Source organism: Ursus arctos, unplaced genomic scaffold, assembly GCF_023065955.2.
Source record: "Ursus arctos isolate Adak ecotype North America unplaced genomic scaffold, UrsArc2.0 scaffold_21, whole genome shotgun sequence".
In the NCBI taxonomy this organism is placed as follows: Eukaryota; Metazoa; Chordata; class Mammalia; order Carnivora; family Ursidae; genus Ursus; species Ursus arctos.
Genome location: NW_026622886.1, coordinates 33,403,368 through 33,416,231, shown reverse-complemented (window position 1 = coordinate 33,416,231; position 12,864 = coordinate 33,403,368). Strand labels below are relative to the sequence as shown.

Below are 12,864 nucleotides of genomic sequence, written 5' to 3'. Positions count from 1 at the left end.
TTCTATTCTCAGAGACTACCCTGGCTTTGCTCATCTGGCTGCATTCCCCATCCCAGTCCAATCTTCCATCACTTCCTGGTTTGAGTCTGGGTTCTAGTTTTATTCCGTGTCTAGTAGTTCTTAAAGCCAAGGCTCCTTCCTGCTTTTGCCAAAGTTCTTTTCTTTGCTCCCTGCTTCCTTTCCACCTGGTAAAATGCCTAAATTCTTTCCAAGAGCTCAGATGTTGCTTCTTCTGGTAATTCCTTCACTATATTTCATTTCATATTGCATTGTTCTTTGCTAGAATATGAGCTGCCTGAGGACAATATTTTATTTCATCTTTGTATTCCTACTACGTATCACTTAGAAAACTCTCAATCTGTATTTGTTGAATGAATAAATGACAAGATGCTTTTGTTCAGCACTATTAAGCTGGATTTTACTGGCTGTCAGGAGTCTATTAGATTGTGTGAAATGAAAAGGAAGGAGGATTGATTAGCGTCCTCTGGTTGGAAGGAAACAAAGTTCAGCCTCAAAAATTTAAATAAAGCAGAGCTTATCAGAAATATACTAGAGCACTCATAAAATCAAAAGAACTGCTTACAAAAACAACCGGGCCTAAGGGCAAGAAAGAAGCAAAGGCGCGTGGGAGATCTTGGCGAGTTCTAACAACCAGTGCCCCAGCTCCAATGCCGTCAGTCCTCTGGGTTTCCATTCAGTTTTCAAACACCTGGGAGAAAGAGGATGACTGGCCTAGCTTGAATCAAAGACCAACTTGTGGGTAAGATATAGTGGAATATTGTCAGTGATAGTTCCAACAAAGCATGGAGGGGTACGGGGAAGTTCCTTAAAGAAAGGGATTCTTTGCCTCACTATAACAACAACAAAAAATAGAGGACTGTCACAAAGGTTTTGAGCAGCAATAATATATTTCTAATGCACCATTGCTCCTTGGAGATGCTACTCTTACTCTGCTGCAGAGAGAACGTATTAGTCTTGAAATTTTACCCTGGGGTTTGGCATAGGGACTGGAAGGCAGTAAAGACTTTCCTTTCCTGGTCTGTCATAAGAGTCTTAGCTCACGGAGAGGACAGGCTCTGTCCCTGTGAATCTTGCCAGGGCATCTATTGTGAAAACTTGCCAGTCTTTCTACCCTACTCACCAGGAATAGAAAGGAAGGATAAAAACGTAGAAAAATCCCTGATAACATTCCAAGGAGAGAAGAGTAAAGTAGCAAAAAATGCAGACTTCTTTTTTTTTTTTAAGTATCCCTTCCTAGATCTATTTCTGAATCATTGATTGACCTTTTTGATTGGTTAATTTCTCCACACAGGGAGTGGAGATCATATTGAACAACCTTATTTTTGCTACTTTGTTGTTATTGTTATTCTTCTTCCATAAACTCAAAGCAGAGGGATTTATTGTAAAATTTATATTTACCCAAGATAAAAAAGAAAAACTATAACCTTGTCGAAATTGCAGACAATATATATATCACTAAATATCTTAAGTGTAAAAGCGGCAGCAGGGTTGAGACACAGAAAGAATTTAAATAGAAACTTAGCATAAAGCATGAGAGACTAACCTGAGATTAGACTTCAGAGAGGAGGCGCTTGGACAAAGATGTCCCTAGAATTTCTAGGACAATGACAGAAGACTGGTTGCAGAGCTTTGGAGGGGACCAAATTATCCTGAGGGAAATTGTGAGCCGACTTGCAGGAAGTCACATTACGTGTACTGTATACAGGCCAATGGACTACACAGACAACAGTTGAATACACTGAAAAATTACATAAAGTGTCATCCATTGCATCAGTTAGGGTTCAGTGCAAGGGACAAAACACTCCATCCCTTTCATTAGAGATATATGAAATATATATGATGCTTATAAGTTGTTAGAAGGAAAGAAGTAGGTTCTAGGATGGGCCTCCAGGAATAAATTCCAGAGGGGTCCATAATTTATATTGGAGAGCTACCACCTCTAGTACTGTAAGTGGCGCTATGAGTTCAAGAACACACCCCGTAACTTTGATTCCAGATTAGTCACCTATAATAAACCAGTTCTGCCATGAAGCTGCTGCTGTGGACAACTTCCTCTCATTTCCCAGGAATCTGGAGAATGGGCCCATCACTGCGATCCAAAGATTAGAAAGAGATGACATGACCTATTCTATTCTATTCTATTCTATTCTATTCTATTCTATTCTATTCTATTCTACCTTATTTTAATTCAAGTTAGTTAACATATAGTGTAGTATTAGTTTCAGTAGTAGAATTTAATGATGCGTTACTTTTATATAACACCCAATGCTCATCCTGACAAGTGCCCCTTTTACTACCCATCGCCAAGTTAGCCCATCCCCCACACACCTCCCCTCCAGCAAGCCTCAGGCCACACCATTTCTTAACAACCACACAGCTGGTGAGCAGATCCTGGACCATTGCTACAGAAAACAACTTCCCTTTCCATGGCACTGCTTGCCAGTAGAAAGAACCAAAAAGGAACAGGTCAGTTCTTTCACCTGACTTTGTCTCCCAAATTTCACATAGGAGCATCCGATTGGCATAACTGAATTTGCATCCAGAATCTTAGATTCAAGGGAGTCTAAATATTTTGTTTTAAGCTTTCCAGCCTCTCCAACAAGAAGGAAGATAGAATGGAGCCTGAAAAAGCTAAAGCTAACCTCCAATATCCACCATGTCCCTGTGGTATTTACTTATGTGTGTTAATTTTTATGTATTTGTGTCAGGTAGATGTATCATGTGTTTATATATTTGTACCTTGTGAAGTGTAAATGTGCCTTATATATTTGTACTCTGTGTGTGTATGTGTGTCATACTTAATGAACTGTAACTGAAATGATAAAGTGAGCTTAAAGCTCTGAGGAAAATGACACCAGCAGGAAAAATATATCTATATATTTGTAGTTAGCTCTACTTGTAGCTCAAGAGGAGAATGAAGCAAGATTGACGTTCTGTGTGGCTTAGTAACTAATGCACTTATACATAAAACACGCTAATTTTTAAGAAAAGCTTCAAAAGTCAATAACCTCCACCTTCAGTGATTCTTTGAGTCTTTTATTTATAGATTGCCTTTCCCACTCTCATTTCCCCCTTACATCACAGGAACTCTGGCCTAATACAAAGTGCTTCATCTTTGTGAGGTATCAGCTTGCCCTTTAGTTAGTCCTCTCCTTTATGCAGCAATACAGAGTGAATATAACCACAATGAGCTAATTTTTACCTAATTTCCTTCTGCCAGGGAACAAGACAAGGGAAGGTAGTTTGACCTCAATAAAACAAAATGGATTTGTATTAATGGCATACTAGGGAAAAATCCATTAAAGTCATTTCAGATGATAAAAAAATTTGTTGAGATTTTCAAACCATATTAAGGTTTTTAATATAAAGTAACTTTAATTTTTCTTATCATTGAAATAAAATTAAAGCGCAGTTCTTTTCTCATTTCTCTGGTTGGAAAAAAAAAAAGTGCGAATGTTTGGGTTAGCCACCCTACTGAGCTGAATATACAGCAAGGCAAGTGAAGATTTCAAGATGCTAGGGCAATTCACCCAGGAAACAAAGATTCATTTGAGGCTATTCTTTAGCAGTACTTTTGGAGCCAAGGGAAGCGGCCCTTGGAGAAGGAAGAATCATGCTTGAAGAGTAGAGGTTCCCAGATGTCTCTGATAAATAAACAAACATAAATATTAATAACTTTTTGTAAAATGAGGCGATAAAAGGATTAGGAAGGAATGCTTTGTGTTTGTTGCAACGGTGGGGATTTTTAAAGGGCTTTTCCACTCAAGGGGAGATAAAGGCCATATTTAGCTCCTTTTCGTCTGCCTCAGAGAATGTCTCAAGCACCCTTTAATCACTGGGGGCAAGAATATGTGTGAGGCAGACTCACACAGAAGGTTTTCAGAGCTAGAACAGAGAAAAGCCACTGATGGCCAGCATTTATAGAGCACATTGGTTGGAGAAAATATACTTAAGAAAAAAAAATGGATAAATAATTTTAAGTCAACTTTCAGCAAGTCCATAAATCAAGATTAAAAATGATACCCTTCAGGTAAAGGGGTGACACCTCAGAACAGGCAAGAGGGGCAGAAACTAGATGAGACACAGCTGTTTCAAATTCTTGTCCTTGGTGTTCTGCTTTTCTAAATTTACCTACCCATTGCATGTGATTCAGCCAGTCGATGGCATGTGGATAAAAGGGGTACAATGCATTATTATGAGAATCTGTAGATCCTTCTCAAATTTTGCTCATTAGCTGGTCTGCATCTAGAGATTCTAAGGATGGGCTCTGAAGTTTACCCCCTACTAGAGCCCAGCAGAGCCACCAGTCGGAAGGAGCCTGGTCCTTCAGTGATTGGGTGGAGTGGACACTCTTCAATCTCACTCAGTCTGCATTGATTGTGACCCAAGCAAGAAAGACACCCTTCAAAGCCACCTCAATCTGTGGGTTGTTCATTGCAACAATCAGCCTCATAATAAATCTAATAATTAATCTCATGTATTAATAATCTAATAATATTATTAAGTCTAATACTAATAAATCTAATAAATCACACAACAGCAGAACTTGGAATAGGCAAGAAGAAGTGTTCAGAGCAAGCTATAGAATAGAAACTACAATGGAATGGAGACAACCTGATAGGGATTTTCTAGCAGAAATCCTTGGGTCATGTTGACTATTTCTAGCAGAAATCCTTGGGTCATGTTGACAAAATTTGGTCAAATGTATTCTAAAATTCTCGTTCAGTTTTTAGCTTTACTTATTCTCACTTGATATTTTGTATTCCCTAAAGTGTTCCAAGTTAAAGACCTTTTCCAGATTTTAAATAATTAAACCATTCTACCAGAAGTGAAAATTCCCTCAGGTGAGGATCTGATGCTCCCAGTAGAAATAACATTTGGGTGTACTATGCATTGTGAATGCATGCTATGGTGCCATCAAAATCATTTGTTTATTCATTTGTTCATTTATTCAATCAACAGACAGAAATGAGCAACGAATGTACGGGGCAGAGTGTTTGGGTGAGTGGGAGAGAAGGAATTCCTGCTTCCTTCCATGGGTAGTGGCCCGAGTACCCCACCTGTGTTCCACACCCCATTATTAGGACACTTCTTTATTTCTATGTGGCATTTTGAATGGTTGCTTCTGGGTCAGTTACTATAATTTTGCTCACTTTTTTTCTAAGATATCCATATCTTACACACTCAGCAGTTTCATGGAAACAAAGAATATAAACCCTAAAAGACAAGATTTCAGTGAAAAGTGAAGTAAAGGTTGGTAATCCCGGTTTTCATCATGATTTGTGGGTTTTCACATGTTATTAGTCCCTCCAGATTATTACGCCTGCTTGAGTAAAACTGTTCAGCTCAGTTACCTATGCCTTCTAAGGTGTATGCAAATAGGACGTTTATTTGTAGGAGTAGGAATGCAAGTCAGAGGAAAATACATTTCATACACAGGTTTGTAAATATTTTCTTTCAAGTTCAAATGTTGGAGCAACAATTGTGCTGCAGACATTATTGAATGTGAGATTGAGCTTTTGTTGCTTAAAAGGAAGAATGAGTCATTTTTATACAAATAACTGAGCAGAACACCAGGAATCTCGATACAGAATCACCAAATCAATTTTTACCCGAGTTCTTCTCTCCACCAAGAAAATCTCGTAATTTTTCTTCTTTAAAGCCAGTATTAATTACATTTCCCTTGAGTTTCTACTAGTTGTCCTCCTCCAATAGCTTTACAGGAAAAAAAGCATTTCTCTATATACTGTGATTACCCTTGCTTAGGGTCTTCCTCACTAAAATTTGTTTTATGCTCTTTCTGTCAATCGCATTTAAAAATTCAGTTTCTTGAATAAATACCTTTATTGACTACTATGTACTGGGAGGGGTGCTTATGACCATTAAAAAAGCCATGGCTTTACTTCATGGGATGGGGATGATGATATTTATCAAAGAATCACACAAATAAAACGACTACTTTGATAAGTTTATAATGAAGGGGAAACACATGAAAAAAAGAGACCGGGTGAGTAAGCCAAGTGCTTTCCTGAAGGATGTGATCACTGGAATCTGAAGCTGGAATCCGAAGGAAGGAATAGAGTATCTAGACTTAACTAGTTTCAGGGTAGTGTACATCTAAGGGTCAGGGGTGGAGACAGATTTTTCACCATGTTTTAAGTCCCTGAGGTGGAAGGAGACAAGGACTTATTGGAGAAGTTGGAGGAAGGAGCATATAACAGATCACAGAAATCTGGAGAAGAAAGGGTAGGAGGCTCTAGAGAGGGGACTTAGGAGATCATGCATTTCCACAGCATAGAGGCACAAAGTTATGTCCCCTCCCCCCATAATAATGAAAAATGAAAAAGCATTGATATGATTAAGAAGGGAATTGGGGGTGGGGGTTCATTTACAATGGTATAATTTGTCTTTGGCTTATTTTCTCAATTCAAGCTACTACTTGTTAGAAAATTAATTATAGTGTTTCCTGTCATCACATACAGTAAAACATACGAATAGGAGCTACTCCAGACATAAAAATAGGGTCAATTTTACTCTCCACAGGAACAAGAGTATTCTTTTTTCAGAAACAACACGATTCTGAATCAAAGAATGAAGGCACAATTTGTGCATACTGAAACCTTCCCAAAAGCAGAGATAAACCAGTCTATTCTAAAAAGTATTAATTGCTTACTTGAAGGACCTTTAAGGTCTTTTCCTTATCATTTTGGGTAAAGTCATTCAGCTTGATGGGAGATTGAGTGTTGTGCCTAAGAAAACACTTTGAAGGTGGTAATATTATATTCCCAGGAGACTGAAAGATGCAGTTTCTGTTAAATTATGTAAAATATACCAGAGAAGCTTACGATTTATGGTGATCTGTACTCATAGTTTAAGTTTTGTTGATATATGTGCAATAGAGGAAATTGAATAATGAATTATTTCTTGATGTTTCAAATAAAAAGAGAGGGACTTTTATCAGTTGCCTAAATGTCTGGACTGAAAATGTAAACATGGATTGGACGGACAGGATTGGCAGGATTTCTACTCAGAGGAGAAGTGGAGCGTTTCATTTGAGTGTTTCTACCTTAGAAAATGAGACTTGGCTGATATCAGGGACAGCAACCTGGCAAAACTGTCTTCAGTCTAATGCCTACTCTGATACAAGGCAAGTAGCAAAGCTCCAGTGCTTGGGAACATGAAAGCAATGAGATTGGCAAAGAACTAACAGGAAGAGCGTGACACTATTAGGGACAGCCTGGAGTTGTACACATGACCAGGAGATGATTGATTTATCTTGACTTATTTTTTGAGCATTGGTTTATATGTGTGATACATAGTTTTTTCTTTTCCTGATGTTCTCTAAACTAATTTATATTTCTAGATTCTGTTTTTCCTAGAATGCTGTTATGTATGCAAATAAGGTATTAATATTTTCCATGAAAATGACTTTCCCAGAACTTCTGTCATCCACCAAGAGTGGGAATCTGATATTTGTGTTGTTCAAGGAAGGGAATGTGTTCAGTGTCACCTTTGGATAGGCTCTTAGTTTCTTCTTGACAGAATTCATCCCACAGGACTTTTTACTCATTAGTCACAATAGGTTCCCTCCTGCATTCAAGGATTCAGGTTCTTTGGTAATTTTAAGGTGCTGTCAGAGAAAAACGCTCGTTCTTTTCCTGTAAGGTTTGTATGAAGTGCAAACAAAGCATCCTAGGCTTTCTAAATTGAACAAAATCTCAGAAGTCATATCATCCAGTCTCTTGGTTTTAAAAACTTGAGGAAAATAAGGTTTTAGTATATACAGCCTAATGAGAAGATGTCTGAACTTGAAGCCAGAAAACTTGTTTGTGATCCATCCATTGATTCACCGTGCACTGTCTGCCTGGCCTTTCATCCCTACTGTGCTTGGCAGTGAGGGTATTAGGGAAGAGCACTAATCTATGTGATCTCCAACAAATTATGTAAACAGATACTCTGCTTCCTTAGCTTTAATTGGCAAGAATAATAATAATAATCCCTTGAGGTCAGATTGGGTTGGAGGGAAAAACAAACAAGGTGGACAGAAGGTCCTTTACAAATTCCCTATGTTTCTGACATGGTGGATGGCGCTGACATAGATCTGGGCAAGGTTGATAAAAGTGAGCTGGTGGTCTTCACCCTCCTTTCTGCAGTAAGTAGAGAAGAGTTTGCAACTGCATCTGGAGCCTCTCCTCCCTTAGCCTCTGGCTTCTGGCTAAAGCCAAGGTTTCTCTAGTGTTATGCTTTGGAAGTTTGTTTGGGGGAAGGACAATTGGTTTTGCTATAAAAGGAGTGGAGTTGAGTTTGAATCCTGATTGTACTTATCAGTTGTTTGACTTTGAGCAAGCATCAATATTTCCTGGATTTTGTTTTCCCATCACTATAATGGGATGTTAGAACATCTGTATGCTTTGGCTAGAACAAGAGATGTGTAAATAATTTCTTTTAATCCTGCCAGGGTTAGTCTTTTATTAGGTAAAATTAGTTGGGTGGAATGATTTGAGAGAAGGCCTAAAATATCATCTGATATTTCTCAAAATCCCACCAGTTATGGAGTATAAAATGGTACAAACATTGGAAAACTGTTTTCTTAGAAACAACCCAAATGTCTGTCAACCAGCTAACAGATAAATCAACTGTGGTATATCCATGCAATGGAATACTATTCAGCAATAAAAAGAATGAACTACTGGGGCACCTGGGTGGCTCAGTCAGTTAAGCATCTATCTGCCTTTGGCTCAGGTCATGGTCCCAGGGTGCAGGGATCGAGCCCTGCCTCGGGCTACCCTGCTCAGCGAGGAGTCTGCTTCTCCCTCTGCCTCTCCCCCAGGCTTGTGCTCTCTCTCTCTCTTTGTCAAACAAACAAATAAAATCTTTAAAAAAAAAAAATGAATGAACTATTGGCTGCAATAGCAGCAGCATGGATGAATTTCAAAAATACTATGCAAAGTGGAAAAAAGTCTGATACACAAAAGGTATATCTTGTGTGATTCCATTTATCCAGACTTTGAGAACAGCCAAAATTAATCTTTGGTAATAGAAATTAGAACAATGGTTATTTATAGCAAGGTTAGAATTGATTGAGAGTTAACATGAAGACAGTTTCTGGAGTGGTCTAAATCTTGAGTGGGATGGTAGTTACATGAATATAGATAATATCAAAACTCCTCATATTTTACACTTAAGACCTATGTGTTTTGCTGTATGTAAAATTTACTCAATAAAAATATATCCACCAATAAAGATCCATTCAACTTGGCAAGTTAAAGAAGAGTTATGCAGGATGCATAGTGAATCATTCCCTTCTTAGCGTGGATTAGTTTATTGCTAATTGCTCTGTTGACCAAGAGAAAGTTTAGAATTTGAAACATTTCTGTTGAGAGTAATCTCAGAGCTGGAGCATCAGGCTGAAACTTTGAAAACAAATATTTTCAATTTTATATGTATATGGCTATGAAGATCAGCCTAAGATATATTTGGAGTGATAGGTGGCACCTGAGATGGTGCATGTGAACTTCTTAGATCGCCAATTACAAGGAGCATAATTGACTGAGAGTCCCAGATGTCAAGCTCTGAAATTCATCACCAAGTTTGTCCTGAGGCCACATCTCCCGCGTGCTGCTCTCAGCCAATGACTGAGCACGCCTGAGATGCTAAGGAAGGCCTCTCCTTGGGAGCTGTGAGACACCCCTGATGGGCAACTTTGGCTTGAGGACCTTCCCTCCCACCCATCGTGGTCTTTCCAAACTTCACTTAGAGTGCCCTGCTAAGACACGCCCCTTTGACCCTCCTCCCCTTCTTGTGTCTGCTCTCTCTCCTCTAGGGTCAGCATGTGTCAACATCTGACTGCCCTCTCAGCCTCTCCCTGTTTTCTCTTACAGGTGGGTCCCTAATACATTTCGTAAATAGGTCATTCTGTTGTGGTGTCTACTTCTTGAAGGATCTGACCAAAACATGTGTGTTATGTGCATATGTGGGTGGAAGGAGGGAATCAAAATCATGCAGCGTCTTCTAACCATTCCCAATCTCCTGGCCCATTTCTGTTGGATACCCATGGGTTTACAGAATTCTTAAATTTCAGACACTTTGACAATATTATAAAACATTCACTAAGCCTTCTCATGCTCTTTTAACAATAAATCTGTAGCAGGAAGCAAAGAGAAGCTACAGCTAAGGAATAGTTCTTAGGCCATTCATAATATTTAATTAAAGCTAAATTTTCACCTGTTTTAAATCTTGCCTACTTTCCTTCAGGCCCTGTGTTAGCATCTGTAGTTGTAGGGTGTACTTTTATTATCTAGTGTAAATCCAGATCTGGTTTACACATACCTCTAGATTTTTTTCCTTAATAGATAAGCTCATTAACAACCTCACCCTTGAAAGAAAAATCAAAGTAAATATAAGGGTTTAGTCATCCCTGGGAATAAATAATGGAGAAACCTGGGGATATTTTATTTTCGAAGCAAGAGATTTGTCACTTGAAATTTGATATTAAGAAGATACATTATTTCTCTCTGAGAATAAAATTTAAAAGGCCCATATAGGATAATGTTTGAGTGAGCTGATTACGTACACAGAACATTAAGAGTAGGGTTTGCTGAGGATTATTCATTAATAAGATATTTTTTAAAATATGCTTCTTTTTCCAAGTTGTGAGATGATATCTATTGAGTCTAATGATTTGATTAAATCCACTCAGAAGATTTGGGGGCATGTTAGGGTTAATCCTGTTAGAGACCACGGTCTAAAACAAAAATGTGAGAACTCTCTTTTTAAGTAAGAATGATTTGTGCCTTAGTAGAAAGGGCTTTTCTTTCTTTCTTTTTTTTTTTTTTTTTAAGATTTTATTTATTTATTCAACAGAGAGAGAGAGAGAGACAACAAGTAGACAGACAGGGGGAAAGGGAGAAGCAGGCTCTTCGCTGAGCAGGGAACCCGACACAGGGCTCAATTCCAAGACCCTGGGATCATGACCTGAGCTGAAGGCAGCTGCTTAACCCACTGAGCCCCCCAGGTGCCCCAGAAAGGTCTTTTCTAAAAGAAGACTTGAGAATATGTAAAATATTTCTGAAAAGATACCCTCAAAGCTATTAACACTGAGTGCTTCTGAGGACTAGAACAGAGGCCTGGGCTTGGTAGGAAATTTACCCTTTGCATCCTATACCCCTGTTTGCTGTTTAAAAAAAACGAAAACAAAAAAATGTAAACCACGTGAATATCTTAATTTTAATAAATAAAAAAAATGTTCAAATAAAATCCAGAACATGCAACAAAGGATGTAATAAGGATGTAATTTTGGTGAATTCAGCTTACAATTGTAAATGGAGATAGGAAAATGAGTAAGTGACTGGACATCTTCATGCTAACCTTTAGAAGAAGGAGTGTGACTAGTGCAAGAGAAATCAAGAAGGGGATTGTTCAGTTATGATATATTATATTTAAAAAGGCTTTTTATACAAATCATGGTTGTAATTCTATAACTGAGTCATTTGATGTCGAATGGTGATTCATAACTTACTGGATACTCTGGTCAAAATGTCAACACCACTTAGAATGAAAATGTGGTATCAAAAAAGAGAAATGCAGTATTTGGGGGAAATCAGCAGACCATTACTCTGTGACCAGGCTCTGTTAAGTGAGCATGATCTCACAGGTTTTTGTGTGATCAGTCTCCGTATATGAGAGAGTGATTAATATCATGCATTATGAAAGCTAATGCTCTGTATCTCTAATGCTCATGACTCTATAATCACAGATTTTTAAAAAATTGACATGCAGCACACATAAAGGAATAAATTTCAAAGAATACTTACACATTGAGAAGCAACTTTGTTAAATGGGGTTCCACATTTGTTTTCTTTCACCAGGTTCCAGAAAATCTTGTGGATTTTAGAAATTTACAGCTGATTTTTTAAAAAATCAACAAAAGGATCTGGATATCCAGCTGTGTTCTCTTTTTCTTTTCAATTTTCCACCAGAACTCAACTGTGAATTGTATGGTTCCTAAAGCAGGATGTAATTCAGCTGGTTCTTTCAACTCTCCTGCCATAGACCCAGTGGGGAAGGCCCCGGACATGGACCCTAGTTTATTTTAGTAAATCTCTAACTCACTGGCCTTAGCAAATTTGCCCCTAATTTTCCTGGGCCTCATTTTCTTCCCTGTTCATCTCTACTAATTCCTGAAATTAATGAGATGAGAGATTATCCAGAAAGTGTTTTTCATTCTCAGAAAAACGGTATAATCTGTGAAATGAGTAGAATGGTGGCCCCACAAATGAGGCATCCACCCAGAACCTGTGAATGAGACTTTATTTTCAAAAGTCTTTGCGTATGTAATTAAGGATCTTGTGATCACCCTGGATTCTCCCCTGAGCCTTAAATCTAATGACAAGTGTTCTTATAAAAGACAGAAGAGGAGAGGACACAGAGAAGATCCCGGCAAGACAGAGATGAGAGTTCTGCAGTCACAAGTAAAGGACACCTGGAGCCACCAGAAGCTGGAGAAGGCAAGGAAAGATCCCCCCTGAGCCCTCGGAGGGAGTGCGACCACATGTTGATTTTGGACTCCTTGTTTCCAGAACTATGAGAGAATAAATCTCCTATTTTAAGCCATCAAGTTTGTGGTAATTTTTTATGGCAGGCACAGGAAACCAATAGGTCCTAAGTTATCATTGTCATCTGACATGAAGCGATGATCAAGCATGTGAAAAATATTGGAAAAATTATAAAAGTGCTGCTATTTAAAAGTGGTATGATGTATGACAGGTTTTCAATGGGGTGTGGTTTTGCCCCTAGAAGACATTTAGCAATATCTAGAGACACTTTTGTTGTCCTGGTGGGGGA

General features: G+C 38.4%; 1 long non-coding RNA gene across 1 annotated transcript in view; it reads left to right on the top strand.

The window, feature by feature from the left end:
- The window catches only part of LOC113256233 (uncharacterized), a 194,873-nt gene extending 182,236 nt beyond the window's left edge, over window positions 1–12,637 (top strand). Inside the window, exon 9 of the long non-coding RNA XR_008960797.1 lies at window positions 11,889–12,637. This is a non-coding gene — a long non-coding RNA (uncharacterized LOC113256233). The remainder of the gene's footprint in view (window positions 1–11,888) is intronic.
- Window positions 12,638–12,864: the final 227 nt, after the last annotated feature.